Source organism: Diadema antillarum, unplaced genomic scaffold, assembly GCF_040938485.1.
Source record: "Diadema antillarum isolate AM-2024a unplaced genomic scaffold, OU_Dant_1.0 scf00000087, whole genome shotgun sequence".
NCBI classification, from domain to species: domain Eukaryota; kingdom Metazoa; phylum Echinodermata; class Echinoidea; order Diadematoida; family Diadematidae; genus Diadema; species Diadema antillarum.
This window is the reverse complement of record NW_027270976.1, coordinates 1,976,060-1,992,344: the sequence shown is the minus strand read 5'-3', so window position 1 is coordinate 1,992,344 and position 16,285 is coordinate 1,976,060. Positions and strand designations below refer to the sequence as shown.

The 16,285-nt window shown below is 36.8% G+C and overlaps 1 protein-coding gene across 1 annotated transcript in view; it reads left to right on the top strand.

Moving 5' to 3' along the window:
* The first annotated feature begins 3,757 nt into the window (after positions 1-3,757).
* Positions 3,758-16,285, top strand: part of LOC139718061 (protein dispatched homolog 1-like) — a 94,289-nt gene continuing 81,761 nt past the window's right edge. The window contains exon 1 of the mRNA XM_071629556.1: positions 3,758-3,770. The gene's annotated coding sequence lies outside the window, so the exon portion shown is untranslated. The remainder of the gene's footprint in view (positions 3,771-16,285) is intronic.

The following is a 16,285-nucleotide window of genomic DNA, read 5'->3' as shown; positions in this document are numbered from 1 at the left end:
ATTGCTCATATAACTAATGGGAAAACAGGAAGATTATATTCCCCTTGACACTGTGTGGAAAAAAGGATGAAATGTTTCCATCAACAAGATTGCTACTCTCTTTGAATAATGTTTCTATTGTACAGTAAATCTAAAAATCCTCAAACGCGACGACCTTTTTTTATATTGATTTTTTTCTTCTTTTTTGGGGGGTCCGCTTAAAGTTTGGATACAGGTTCAGTAACTACCACGGTAAAAATGGCGTGCTGGAGACACGTTAGTGAAGTCAATAGACACACAAGTGACAAACTCATACTTCATGAATATTAAGTACTCATAGTGTGGTAATAGATTGGTTGGCACCATATACATTGTGGCATCTTACTTTTCACTCACCTTACAGCACATAGACACGTATCCAACAAATCAAACAAACATACATACAAACAATCAAACAAACAAACAAACATTCAAGCAAGAAAAACAAGCAAGCAAGCAAGCAAGCAGTGAGTTTGCCCATAGATTACAAATCTCATCGATTCGTCATTTCGGGAGAGGTGAAACCTCAATGCCCGACTGTGGTTGCCATGGGAACCTGTCGTGAGGGGAAACCGTGCGGGACATTTGAATGCAGATCATTACATCAGCCAATTAGATGAGATACGGAGACGACATGTACAGTCAGACCTCATTCTTTATCTAACAATCACTAACCCGGATCTCTCTATTATCTGGACAAGAAATGGCACGTTATTTCCATCTACCATACAGAAAAAAGTCGGGATTTTATTCATACTCTGTTTCATTTCCACATCGATTGAATTATCGAACAGTCAAATGTCATGTTCATTTTAATAGCGTTACACGTAGTAAATTGGTAATGATTTGTGCACACCACTACACAACTTGCCAGAAAGTGTAATGCTTACCAGAAAGTATAATGCTTGCGAGAATCTCGTTTTTCCAGTAATTATTACTTTTGAAAATCCAGATGGCCACCGGTCCATCCGGACGTGACCGGATAGCTGACGACGGACTTTACTCCGAGTTAATGCCCTGTCTGCCACATATAATCTTGGATTAATGCAATCACTGTTGGTAATAAAAAATTCCTGGACAAAATCATAATAATGATAATAATAACAATGATAATAATAACAATAATGATAATAATGATAATAATAATAATAATAATAATAATAATAATAATGATAATAATAATAATAAACAGGCTTCAAGTTGTGTATTTGTTTCTTTTTCTTGTCCGTCTTTACAAAACTGAACGGCGCAGAGATTTGTTACCTCTATATACATGTACAAAATAAATATATAATACAAGTACAATTACAAACAGCACCCAAGAAACACAACGATTTGCTCGCAACAAATCTATACAGCCGATCAGAGTGTGACGTAACAATCATGGAAACACGTAGATGGAAATGCTTACTCTATGTTTAGTACCATACTTTAAATCTTCAAAGTACTTCTACCTTCCAGGGTTTTTTTTTTTTTTTTTTTCATTCTAGAGATCATCACTACAAAAACTTGCTAGCGTGGGGATCATTCTTGAAATGGGAAGGCTGGCCCGGAGACGAACTTCTCGAGTTATCTCCAACTGTGTGGCAACGTAGCTTTATCACCAATCTCTATTCAGCGTTGCCAGTTCCCATAAGAACAAAATCACCAAAAGACATGTGAAAAGTCACCTATTCACACACACACACACACACACACACACACACACACACACAATCGAATTGGAAGTGTAGTTTCGGCTCCGATTCCAAGACAAAAATGTGTATGTAACTACAAAATGTGTCTATTCAATTTTTGTTTTTGTTTTTAAATCAAGTTGGAAATTTGTTTCCAAATCAAGTACTGAGCTGATTTATATCTTATACTCTTGTACTTTATGTACAGTTTTGTTCGCTACCTTTTCAACAAGTTACTTGATATCAGCAGTCAAAAGAAAAAAGGAATTGTGTTATTTTCCATTTCCTGTGCAACAAGTGACTTGCTGGTCTGTGAATGCAATCAGGAAAAAGATGTCTTCATGGCCTTTAACTCTCTCGACTCTTGTAGTATGCACTGTACCTCTCTCTCTCTCTCTCTTCCTTCTCTGTCGATCTCATCCATCTTATTCCCAGATTCTTTCTATTTCTCTCTCCATCTCTCTCTATTCCTCCAGAGAGAAAGCAGGCATCTCAAGTGAAGACCCACTGTGCACCTGGCAATAAGCCACTGGCGTCTCGTGCAATCCCAATCAAATTAAACAGATATGCAGTGTCCGCCTTGGCCACAATTATCACCTCATTTGCACCCACCGAATTGGAGCTGCTTGCTATGTTATGAAGCACATCCCCTGGGAATGCAGACACGATCCCTGCGGGAGGAGCTCCACAAAATAATGCCGGAAACACCCTGATTTAAATTCCGGGACTCTGCACTTTTCCGCGATACCAGGGATTGGTGGAGAAGAATGCTGGAGCCAATAATGAGGATTTTCTTCCAGTCTCTGCCCCTTCCCCCCCCCCCCCCCCCCCCCCCCGTTCACTGATGCGCCCCATTCATCTCTGGTCTTCATAGATCACCAATGACCATTCAAGGAAGGTTTCAGTTGCAAGGGAAAGCAAGTGGTTAACTTCTGATGGAATCAAATAATTCCAGCAATTTTTCGTCATAATGGTGTGACGGGGAAGGAAGTAATACTACAGGTGTGCAGAAATAATAAAATGAAAATTGGCAACATTCTTGTCCAACTCCTCCATCAATACATATGCTATATATCACATTACTTTTCACACTTGGATTTTAGGCCATTGAGTGTGCATGGTCACATGTCGATATGGACAGGTACATTAATTCCAGGCCATGTACAGCCCTCACCAATCTTGCATTATTGTAATCTTGTGTGTGTGTGTGTGTGTGTGTGTGTGTGTGTGTGTGTATGTGTGATGGTCTCTTCGGAGGAAGTGGAGTGATGCCTGAGATCACGTTGCATGACGACCAAGTCACCTCCTTCATATGGTGATGATGGATGGCATTTGATGTAAGCTTGATTCACCTTGTCACCCAGCCAGAATGCATGAACATCACGCACAACATGAATGTATATCGTCTGGAGAAAATGGATGTCCACATTATGCAACATGGAATGAGATCACAGTTCTTTTTTTTTTTCTGTGGTATAGAGTGTGAGGTATTCTGTTTCTCAAAGATCTCTACAACCCCATGAGATTTTATTCTGTGATAGTAGAACAACTTTCTTACTATTTTGATCAAAATGAATGAGTATGACATTCTCATAATGTGTTCTTTTTTAGGTGGATTCTAGAGTTATTTCACAACAATTTGTCATAATACTGGTAAAGAATGAACTCACAACTCCATTCCTCCCCCCCCCCCCAAAAAAAAAAAAAAAAATTAAAAAAATTAAAAAAAAATAAAAAAATAAAAAAATGCACTTTTACATTAAGTTGCCAAAATATGAACATCTCTCTGGCGATTTTGGAGAAATGCTCAATCGCGATATGAGGTAGAATCTTTGATTTAAAGAAAAAATTATGGCTGAGAGTAAATAAATAGAGCAATTTTTAATTCAACAAAGCTTTTTAGTGTTTTGTTGGACTGAGGCATTGCATATGAATTTACAGATAGCACAGAGTGAATTGACTTTGTGTAGTAATGTAACATTTTTCTTCCTCTTCAGGTCTGTAGAAAGCTGTTGAAAGCCAGGTACCTTGAGGCAGCTATGGAAAGCATTTTCCTAGGAGGCATGTGATGAATAGGTGAGAATATTTCTGATATTTACTTTTCATGAAATCAATATTTTATTTAATATATTTAGGTTCACCTCTTTTCCGTGCCAGTATGTGCCCTTTTATTTTGTAAAAAGCCATTTCTATTTTCAGTTTGAACTCCCTGGGATGTGCATAGAGTTATATGTTGATCATGTGATATTTGGGTCACATGTGAACAAATTTCTGTCCAGCTGACACAAAGTGAAAATATGATGCCAACCACAGGGATGGCACCAGTAAAAACCTTTCATGAGAAAAACATGAGGGAAAGGTAGGAGTAAGATGAGTGGAAAAAAAAATGGAAAAGATTGTTCTTCTGGGGTGGTATTCTGAAATCCTTCCTAGGAAGAAATTCTTCCGAAGTCAGGATATTTTCCTAAGTGGTATTATGAAAATTTTCCAAAGTTTCTTCCGAAGTGTCTTCTTAACCTTTTTCCTAAACTTAGGAAGAAACTTACAAAGATATGCAAATGAGGATGAGATATGCAAATTTCTGACTTAGGAAGAAGTTGGTATTCTAACATGCACTTAGGAAAGAATTTTAGGAAAATATTTAGGAAAGTTCCACCCCTGTCCTAAGTACGTTGTTAAGATATGGCAAGCTAGAAATCATTGTGATAGGCGCTTGTCATTCACTGCGCGCAACATGTACTTTGATGCGCGATATGTGCATGTGCATGTGCATGCCGTGCGCACATGTATTTAACCTTACATCATAATAATATGCGATTGTCATTGGTTCGTTCCTTGTGATACGGCATTTCATATTTGCTGAAGAAAGGATATGGGCGGGAATAGGGATGGCCTAATTTGTATTAAGAAGTTCCTCGGAAGAAATTTCAGAATACCAATTCTGTCTTTCGTAGGCACTTCCTAACTTTCAGACTTGGGAAGAAACTTAGGAAGATTTTCAGAATACCAATGACCATCCCTGATGTGGAGAACAGCCAATTTGAAAAGGAAAGAAAGGGGGATGGTGTACTGAAAGACAGAAATAAAAACAGACAAAGAGGAGGAAGAGAAAAAGAAGAAGAGATTTCAGTGCAATGAGTTGGTTATGAATTGTAAAGTGCACATGAACTTTTCACTCTTCTTCACGGTACATGAGCATTTCACGATACTGACAGTTTTTAGCCTGTTATTTTAGAGTACATAGTCTGACTAAGGACTAGATCTGCTGGCTTTAGTTACAGATTTTGACATCCTTAAATCCCATCTTGCCTTCAAAATGACACGACACGTCACTGGGGAAATGGTTCTGATCAGCACGTGCCATAATGTTATGCCCCTTTTCATTAGTTTTCCTGTTTATCTTGGGTTCAGGAGGGGGAGCTTTCTTGGCAGTCCCTGACATGATTGCATGTACCGGCCACATGTAGGTTTCACTTCATTCCAGTGACAGTGATGGCTAGCCTGTCTTCCAGACTTAGATCTCTGCACCAACATGCCAGTATGTTGCTATTTAGGCTGCATTCAAACAGTCTTGAGAAACAATTGTTCCCGCTACATGATGAATGCCTTACACAGGCTAGTCATACATGGCTGCTGAACTTGAGAGATAGTCTCTCCATAGATGGATTCCTTTATTGAATTTGACAGGTATCCAGGGACGGGAAAAAAGACTGACTTTAGCCTTGAGATCAGGTTATGTGATGGCTATGTGTCCGTAAAGCCCGAAGTCTGAAATATCTCCCAGCTGCCTGGCCTAATCAGGGACAAGCTCATAAACGAATCAGCCAGGTTGAGGATAATGCCTATTGCAGTCAGCTTTTGGTGTTATCATGTTGGGAATCCCTGTGTAGTACATTACCATATATCTGCCCATGCTTGTGAAGAAAATGAGTGGACATCATATGACATGAAGTCTTGTATGTCAAGAAGATAATCATGTAAAAGAGCAGACAGTGATCTGTAGATACAACCAAAACATTCTTTACTTTTGATGTGGATACTTGAGATAGAAAAAAGTGTGTCTTTTACAGGCATTTAGTTTATTTTAACTCACCTGTGCTAGGAGCTCAAGAAAGGATTATAATACATCTTCTTGGTATTTGTCATCCAGTTTGCATTGTTTGTGGACCTATCTACATTTAACCCCCACCTTTTGATCTAAATGTAGCTTTTTAACTGAACTCTATAGCAATCATCTTCAAATGAAGATATGACTTTTTTTGTAATGGAAACAGTCAAACAGATTTCTGTGCACCAACTGATTATGTCTACTTTACAAACCCCTACACCTTAAAAAATACCTCCAGGTGAGTTTCATGCTTTTACATTTGAACAACTATAAATTGGTTATACTCCGTGCAGAGTTTCAGAATTTATAGTGATTGGGATGAGGAACAAAAAATGTCTTCAAAATTTATAACAAATCACAATGACCAAGGACGATGACATGGCAGCTTCACCATAAGAATGCATGATTGGATGCAAAGGAAGAAAGCATGTATAAATTCTACAGCCAGGTGAACCATAAGCAAATGGTATTGTAATGGATTACATTTGTACCGTACATTTTTAAAATGTGTGAGCCTCTTATGTCATCCTTGTTCAGTGTAATTTGTTTTGGGTTTATCAGAGTATTGCTTTCTCTGCTCAAGGACCACAATTCTATACACAGAGTTGTCAATTTATGTATATATGATGTGAAATTATGAAAGTCATGAACGTCCCCTTTAGTAGGAAGATTGAGTTTTACTTTCTGTCGGTCCAATGCATGGTATGTTAATGACATTTTCATCGAATTTGCAAGTTGACCAAAATTCATGAATTTAACAATTCAAAAAAATTGTCTCCAGTAAAACAAAATAAATGTGTTGTATGCTTTTTCCACAATGGGGAGTTGCTAAATTTTTTCTTGAAAAGGAATGATATATATTTTTTTTATCATTTTACCAGTGTAGTTTATGATCACAAATTAATCCTCTTCCAAAATTGCGTGAATTTGTGAAATATTAATATACTTGCAAAATGTATGGTGTGTAAAGTACTTGGAGACCTGCATTCATGTGAAATTATGACCCTGTAAGATATGAGTAGGGCCACAAAATGGCCGTTATTGCTAATGTGGTTAACGTACCATTTTGCATCAGTCTGAGTGACTGTGGGTAAGACTAGGCTGAGTGGAATATGTGTTGGCATGCTGATGCCACTTAGGCCTGGCTGAATCAAATACTGCTAAACTGCAGAAACCCATAATTCTATGGCAGTTACTATGGCAACAGCTAGGTAACAACCAATCCAGCTGTGATATATCTATCAATTGTTGTAACTAAAGTAATGATGACCGTCTGATCTAGTTTAGGAGATATCTTCAGTAGATTTGGAGTCATTAAACTAATTGGTAATGTTGATTCTATGGTAGCCCATGTATCTCATTTGGTTTTGGCTCAACAAAAGGTCCATGATGCTCAAGGCTTTGTCTGGTGGATCTAATGATGCTGTACTTGAAACATGTGCAGAACCCTAGAGTGTTAATACACTGTCTGATGCACTTGTTATGAAAAATGAAATGCAGTTGAAACTGGAGCAGGGAGCTCTAAGAGCTTTTCCCCCTAAAGTCCTCTTTAGATTGAATGCTAGTCTGTGTCATATTAAGACTCCAACACAACACCTACAGTTTTGTATTCATGTTGTATTGAAAAAATCATATGGATAGAACATAAAATGAAGTTGGATCTCGCACATTTGGATCAGTATAAATCATTTGTTCTTTCTTCCCCTTAAAAAAAAACATCTTTGAAATTCTATCCAAGTTGCCTGGAGCTGTAAATAATGAATGTAATGAAAAAAAAAATCAATTATCAGATGATTGTAGTAGTATGGGTAGTGCAGAAAAATCTATTTCACAGTTATATAATTGTTATTTACTTCATAGCTCAAAGTAAAGCTACATACAAGTCAACATCACAATGTAATCACTCATCAACAATATAGATCTCCGTTTTCACATTGTTCACCATTACGACCATGTGTTATTTCTCCTTTGTGCTTTTTATCTACTATGTATTCAATCCCTCTAAGGATTATCTTCGCCTCATGAGTGCACTTGTTGCTGCTGTAATGTTCTCATGAGTTATTCACTATGTTTGGAGGGACTGCCCATTGTGTGTGCAATGCTCTGATGCTGTATGCAGACATTACTAGAATGTGGCGTGACTCAGGCACACTCTTTTATGTCACAGAGGTTGAATTTTGAATTATCGGGAAATGCACATAAGAGGGAGGCCCCGTGACAGTGTCTGTGTGGGAGGACTGGATCGCCAAGTTCTTTGCAAGAAGTGCAGGATTTGCTGAATGCAGGATTATGTGTAACCTTAATGTATCTATGAGGACCTGGCAAAGGGGAGCTTTGCTTGGCAAGCTATCACAGGGGAGTAACAAATGTAAGCCAAATAGGTCTCATGGCATCGTCTCGAGACAATCCTTGTGTTCAGTCATCAATAAAAATCATACTTTACAGCATGGAAACAGATAGCAGGGACCTTGTTTTCATTATTGCCATGTTTTTTCTTTGTATTCTTTTATTTTGTGTGGAGACAGAATGGTTTTGTGCTGGATAGCATTATTTCACCATGATGTAGTCAGAAATATTAATATGATGATGTCAGTCAGACTGCTAGCCTGGGAATGAATATTGAGAGTTTCTAAGTCAGCAAGATTTTATGCAAAGCATCTTTATGTTGTGCACTGTACAACTTATGTGATATCAAATCTAATAGCAAGCCATACGTCGTTATACACATATATCAAGATGGTGACCCTACAAACCTTTACTGATGATGTACAGTGTATTTCTTCATCAAACTACCAGTTATTATTGCTTCCCATAGAAGTTCCACTAGAAGAATTACACAAATTGTACATATTTCAAAAGATTAGAGAAAAAGGTTGTTAATAGATTTGAACTCTTAACATGTCATAGAATGAAAGGATTCATCAGTTTTCATGAGCTTGGTTTACAGCCCATTGTATCATAGACACAAATCAGTCCTGCATCCCTTGTTATCAGAACTACATTGTGAAACATTTTCCATCAGTCTTCAGATCATAGTCAGAGATTAAAATTGAACATTATCTCATCAATGTTGCCTATGCGGCATATCATGAAGGCATTTTACAGTAAACATGATTTAGTGGGTATTGATTTATATCAATGTCTGTGACTTGATGCAAGTGGAAAATTACAGTCAATAGAAAATGATTGTAAATTAGGAATTCTACATCCAATTAGAAGGAGATTGCCTCAGAAAAGTATAATAATGTAGAGTATTGATTGCAAGAAGAGATTTCAAGTTTTTTTTTTAACATTTCAACCTCCCAGCATTTTTATTTTGTTTTATGTTTCTAGTCTTCACCGTTATGAGCATCTGTGAACATGTGAGACTTGGCTTGTACAGTAGGAGCTGATTGATTCTAGATTGTGATGATGTTCCCCCAATTTGTATGAGGAGCGTGATATTTTCTCCAAAATATCACTGTTTAGAATGAGAGGAAATGAGGCACAGAAGATCTTGTTTGCTCATCCTTTCTGTTTTATGCATATGTTTGTCGACGTCGATAGGATTCTGCATTAAATTGATATCAAATTTTTGGTTGCGCTCCAACGTGAAATGTGTGACATCAAACATTTGTGATGATCCTAATGCACAAACAACTGCTAATGTAGTATCCGTTAAGTTATGAACATGTGAAAATGTCCTTATGATGCCCGACATGCAGAGTTTGAGATGATGTACCATATTTGTAATGAGAAAAACATGAAGGTAGTCTGGCATGGAAGAGAAGCTGCTCTTAAAATCAGTCCCTCGATGATAAAATTAGAATGTATCCTCCAGTTGAGGAAACCCATCAACAATGTCTTTCAGATGTCAGTTGTAAAATTGAAAAGGGGAAAAATGAACATTATTATAGACAAAGTGTAATGTGAAGAAAGCTTCCTTTGACACAGTTAGATCAGGTATATATATTGTGTGTGTATGGGTTTTTTTTTTCTGCGTATCCTTTTGGGTCTTGTTTCAGAGCAGTTGGATTCATTAAATGTCTATTTTCTACCCTTAAAGGTGTTGAATGAAAATATACTGAGACATTTCAAATGTATCATTGTGGATATGATTAGGAGTGTTTTGATCAGTGAGAATCATCAGTTTGAGATGTGGACCTCAGAGTCTGACTGAAGTCTGCCTAAAGCTCTTTTTTCCCCCCTTCCCACCCCCTTTTTAAGTAATCTTGGCTAATGAGTTTGTTTGTTTTACATATAAGATCAATGTAAATTGTCATGATGCAGATAAACAGCCACTGCATGTCCAAAGTCAAGGACTTTTAAAGTACAACTTGTAAGATGAAGATACAGGCTTTCATTGCATTTAACTAACCAAAATTTCTCACACACACTAGCAGCAATGGAGACTATAGTTTACTTCTTCAACTTGGACACCCTTTTGCCACTGGCCGGATAAAAGGGTATCAAAAAGTGGGAGAAGCAAGAGCAAAATAAACAGATTCCTGTCTGTTTAAGATCTTGATTTTTAAGCTGATTGATAATGCATGATTCGTGAATCGTGAATCATTCACACAGCAACTACAAATCCCTGAAGTAAATTGCTCTTTTTTCACTCAGTAGCTGGCTCTGTCCATCACTGACCCATTGCTTGCAGGCGTGGACGCCCAGAATCCTCTGCGGTCACTTTGTGATGGTCAATTTAATGGACCATGATACCTGCATCATCACTACACATCAATTCTGGATGACACTTGGACAGCAAATTTTGCTGAGAGAGAGAATAGTATGAGAAAGACAAGAGTGTATAAGGAATAGAAAAAGATAGAGAGATGGGGAGGGGATGAGGAAGTTGAAATGACAAAAAAAGGCTGAGGAACATTGCAGCAGAGGCTAGAATACATGGCTACTGAATAATGATACAAAGAAACATAATGATGAAGAAAAATGGAGTGAAATAGGGAAATGGAAATAAAGGGATACAAATGATGAATAGGGATTTGAAATACAAATTTTCAGTAAAGTTATTTGAAAAATTGCAAATTAAGAGAGAGGGAGGTCTAATGTGTGTGTGTGTGTGTGTGTGTGTGATTTACAAAGAGGAAGAGCTTGTTAGAGGGGTGTAGTTCAGTTACTATAATGCCACATATTTCCTGCTATTCCTTAAACTAACAACTCACAGAAAATATTGCCTCCCATAGTAAAAATGCACTGTATTATCAAATGAACATGGTGGGAAAGGACATTGTCATGTTTTCTCTGCTGTAAAGTAAATTACAACTCATCAAATAATCACATTAGCTAATTTTAGTAACAGTCAGAAGCATATTCAAAATGATCAGATTTAATTATGATGATAACAGTATCAGCAAAGTAATGATATTGACAACAAAAATGATTCATCCGGGATCAAGAGAACTTTAATGAAACAATTAGTATGATGTTTACATCGTGATAGTGTGTCATGCGTGTGCTGATAAGTGTGAGTTGGGTATAGTCTTGTCAGAACCATTTTCATGTTAAATTTATCAGCAATTATCAGTAATTGTTAGACCTGCAATGATGTAATTAAGTAAAGAGATTATTGTAATCTCATCATTTAATCTGTAATACAATTAGGGAAATTTCTCTTGGAATGCTCTTCAGAACACTGGTATTGCTGCAAAATTTGCTGATTAAAGAAATTTGTACTTGATGCTAATATGGCTTCTGCCCCTGAAGGCTCACTCCAATGCACCAGTCAGTGCTGTGTGCAGTAGTGCATGGAAACCGGATGATCCTAAAGGAGAGCTGGGAACTAGTATTCTCTATTATTTTGTAGTATTTTTTTTTCTTCAACAAAATTAAGAAAACCTTTTTTTTTTAAATGAAAAAATGTGCTTTCAATAAAATTTGATTTACCAGAATATGATGTTTCCCACAAACATATTATCATTATTGCTATCACCTAGTGTGCATCAGTATGTTTTTTTGTTCTGCAAGGGTGTTCAACCCTGGAAAAAGTTCTCTATTTGGCTTTGATGTTTTATCATGTGTCCAGTGAAATAAAATCATGACTTTTTCTTATGCTTCTGCATCACAAGTTGTACTTCACCATGCGGCTGTTATTGACAAGGAAAGTTGGTTGTTATTTAGTTTTATTTCTGAATCATGTCAGAACAATCAACTGAGGTACAAAGAGGATATGTAGACATACGTACATAACATGAATGAAACAGGATTACTCAAATTTAGCTGTACTGCAGATAAAATGCAAGTTCAGTTCTTCCTGGGGCCCCATGTCCTAAGTGTCTGAAATGAAAGACTAGATAATGTACTCTTTTTTGCTGCATTCATTTTCCATGGAGGCCTCCTGAGATATCTTCTCAAGGGTTAGGACTTTTTCTCTCTCTCCATAATCCATAAGGAAATCCAACACAACAGTCATTCATGTGGTGTTAAGAGATCATCACTGCATGTTTCCTCGTTATCTTGTGAATGCCTGTTGGAATGAATGAAACAATGACAGCATGTAATCAAACACACTTTAACAGCTCTCTTCTCATGCTTTTACTGTGGGGTGTGAGAATATCGAACCGTCTGCCTGTGATAAAGTGTGCAGGGAAATTGTGAACAAGTAAATTGTGTGCAAGGTAATGTGATTTTTGTGAATGGTTGTGTGAATGACACCAAACTTGATGTGGAGAAGGGGAAAGTCTTGTTTGTGTAAAATGAGTACATGCTCTTCCGGGTGGGATTGAAACCGTGGAGACGCACAGTAATGCTGACCCTGCCTCTGCATCCTTTGACGTCAGGGAGACGGGCATGCATCTCTTCTTGTCTGAATGAAATATGGAGATGCAATGCCCTCACAAAAATAAGATGTTTTTCTTGAGCACGAATTCCACCCAGTTGATATTCCTTACAGGCCTGAAGGCATGCATAGTGCTGAGTCCTGCTCTTACTGAAATATTCTCTCCGGTCTATGACCCTTTCTTCTTTCACCCTCATCTATTAGGTTACCATGTCTCATGTTGGGATATACAATTCTTTTGCCTTAATCAAATTACAGAGAATGTGTGGTTGACAGATCTATGTGTTTGTTCATCTTGAATCAGCAGTTTAGAAATAACTTCAGGTGCACTTTCTGTAAATAGCAACTTTCTCCTTACTCTACCCCTTGTTCTTTGTGTACCATTTGTATTTGTTATATTTTGTACCCCTATTTTAAGAATTGAAAGTTGTGTATTTATCTTTATGTACTGTGGACCTTTCCCCCAAAAGCCTAAGAGGCTTTTATTGGGCCCCCGTGATGAATATTCTTACATAATGAATTGAAACTTCAATGAATGTTGTTTTGTATGTGGAAGTAAAGTGAAATGAAATAAAATGCCCTCTTCAGAAATGGACATTTTGGTGTAGGTAAGAATTGTTTTGTTCTTAGAAATATATATCTGAAAGGAATGTATTTTAAAACAGTTACTACAGAGAATACTACACACAAGCTGACAAAAAGGTGATTCAGAACCAGTTTAAAAATGTTTCCTGCCTCTTGCTGTGTACCAGTACTGAAATTGTGATTTCTTACATTCTGATTTGTTATTCAAATGTCAAAAGATGGATGGATGTTTTAGAGATTGTATGAATACCACATCGTATATTTATGATATGCAAAATCACCTATTTCAAAATATGTCTGAATCTACAGAATAGGTTGCTTTGAAGTACAAAGGACTGAAAACTGATATCATAGTATATGTAAAGCTATTTTGGCTTGATGCATGTCTGTGCAGAAATGTGACTCCATGCATCATAGGTGTTATTTGTTTTTGTTTGTTTGTTTGTTTGTTTGTTTGTTTGTTTGTTTGTTTGTTTGTTTGTTTGTTTGTTTTAGAGATTGTATGAATACCACATCGTATATTTATGATATGCAAAATCACCTATTTCAAAATATGTCTGAATCTACAGAATAGGTTGCTTTGAAGTACAAAGGACTGAAAACTGATATCATAGTATATGTAAAGCTATTTTGGCTTGATGCATGTCTGTGCAGAAATGTGACTCCATGCATCATAGGTGTTATTTGTTTTTGTTTGTTTGTTTGTTTGTTTGTTTGTTTGTTTGTTTGTTTGTTTGTTTGTTTCATTTTATTTGTTTGTTAGGGAATTGCTGTCTGGAACTTGGGCTGGGAACCAAAAATGAACATGATTACTAAACCATCTCACACATGGTTAATTCTGACCTGTACTCTTGAACGTTTGTGGTACAGTCTGTATTGATATTTCACAGGTTTAGGGTTTAAAATGTAGCGATGTAACAGATGTTTGTGTGATAACACCTTGGATGTTTGCAACCAAGTAAAAATAATGATCTGTGCTTACATCAGAGCAGCTGGCCTAGCCTGGGATATTTCTCAGCCCTTGGTGGCTGGTTAAAGGACAAGTTCACCTTCATGTACATGTGGAATGAGTGAATGCAGCAATATTATTAGAACACATCAGTGAAAATTTAGGGAAAATCAGACAATCCGTTCACAAGTTATGAATTTTTAAAATGTCTGCTCAGTTACTGCTGGATGAGAAGACTACAGAGCTAGTGTATGACGTCACATGCGTACAACAATATAAGGAAAATATAAAGATATTTTCACATATTTTTTATTTTTTGAAAAAAGTGCACATTTCCTTGACTTGTCACTGGCATATGTTAAGGGTAATATTATTCCCCCCCCCCCCCCCCCCGCCTTCTGAAAGAGACAAGTCAAGCTTTCTTTTATTATGTGAGAAAAGTGAAAATATGGTGAATTTTCTTTATGTTTCCTTTATATCGTTGTACACATGTGACACCACAAGCCGTAGTAGTCTTCTCATCCAGCAGTGACTGAGCAGAAACTTCACAAATTTATAACTTTTGAACAGGTTGTCCAATTTTCCTCAAACTCTAAGTGCTGTGTTCTACTAATATTGCTGCATTCACTCAAGCCACATGTTTATGAAGGTGGACTTGTCCTTTAATGTAACAAAGCAGAGCTACCCGGCAGTTCTTCTTGTCAAGCCTCTATGTTAATGTGGAAATTCATTTAAAATTTGCAGCTGCATGCACAGGGCTTGCATCAAATACCCAAAATAGGAACTTGATTACTTTCACAGTTTGTGTTTGCCACATTGATGCCAGTGGTGAAAAAAAAAAGGATATGTACTTTGCATGCTGGGAATGTGGTGTGATGATGGGTCAAATGTCATATAAATGTTTACTGAGACTAATAGTGCATTAAATGTGCATCGTTTATTTGGTTGTTATTGTATTGGATTATTAAGAAATGCTAATAGTCATTGATTTTTTTTGAAATGTGATCAAATATTGAAACTAATCTTTAAAAAAATCTTTCCACAATAACAACATCAAGGTAGTGGTTACACCGTAAAATCTCTGGCTTCTTGCGCTGAACTTCCCCCCGTTAAGTTAATGCAAGCATTTAGCAGAAAAAAGGAATGCATCAGAGAAGAAAATACTGTTCTTAAAGTTCATGTTTATGGCCATTGCAGATTTGGATGCAGGGTAACCTTGAAGCTTGTTTGAGTTTTTCTGTGAGGCTTTTATGTAGATTGACCTCTGGTAAAAACAATCAATGTTCAGATGAGAACTTTTACCACAAGAGATGGAATAGCTGAGAGCAAGTTAAATAGGAACTATTTTCTGTACATTTATCTCATCTTGTAGCATGCTGTATAGAGGTATAATCTAACTGTGACAATTTTTGTAGGGTTCTCTCTGACAGGATATTGTCTTCCTCTCTGGTAACAACAAGTCACATACAGATAAATATCGGTGAAGTCAGTCGATATATATGTGAAGTTACATATCAGAAAAGCCTGATCCTGTTACAGTTAAACAAAGTCATTTTGATAAGACATTCCATACAAATAAAGTGACAGTGCAATAATGAATGAATTTCCTCTAAACTTAGTAACCTTAGTATCATATTTATAGATGCTGTAAGTCAAATTGTCAGATCTATGATTGCAAGTGGGCTGGAAAAGGATATTAAAGCCAAAATGAGAACCTAGTAAATTTTTCCTCATAATAGATAAACTTACTGCTCTTACAAGTATCCAAAAGTGTGTTTGTATTCCCCAACTACCTCCACAGAGAAGGGGGGGGGGGGGGGGGGGAAGAGAAAGAGGATCAAGAGTGTTGTCTTGCTATTTTCTTTGTTTTGTGTTTAATAGGTAATCAGTGTTTGTATTCCTTCCAACATGTTGTTATTTTAGACTGTCTTATTGTTATAAAGATTTTTATCGTGTCAGGTTCTTTTGAGGCCACCATAGCTATATATCAAGCTTACAAAACCTCTCAGATTTACACCATTAGGATTAAGTTGGCTTTTGAAACACTGTCAGATGATACTTCTCTTCTCTGTCAGTTTTTAAATCTGTTTCTTAATAAAGTGAGATGTTGAATTGTTTTCCTATTGCATTATATTTGTCAGGATTTAAAATGTCATTTGAATCTATTCAGCTGA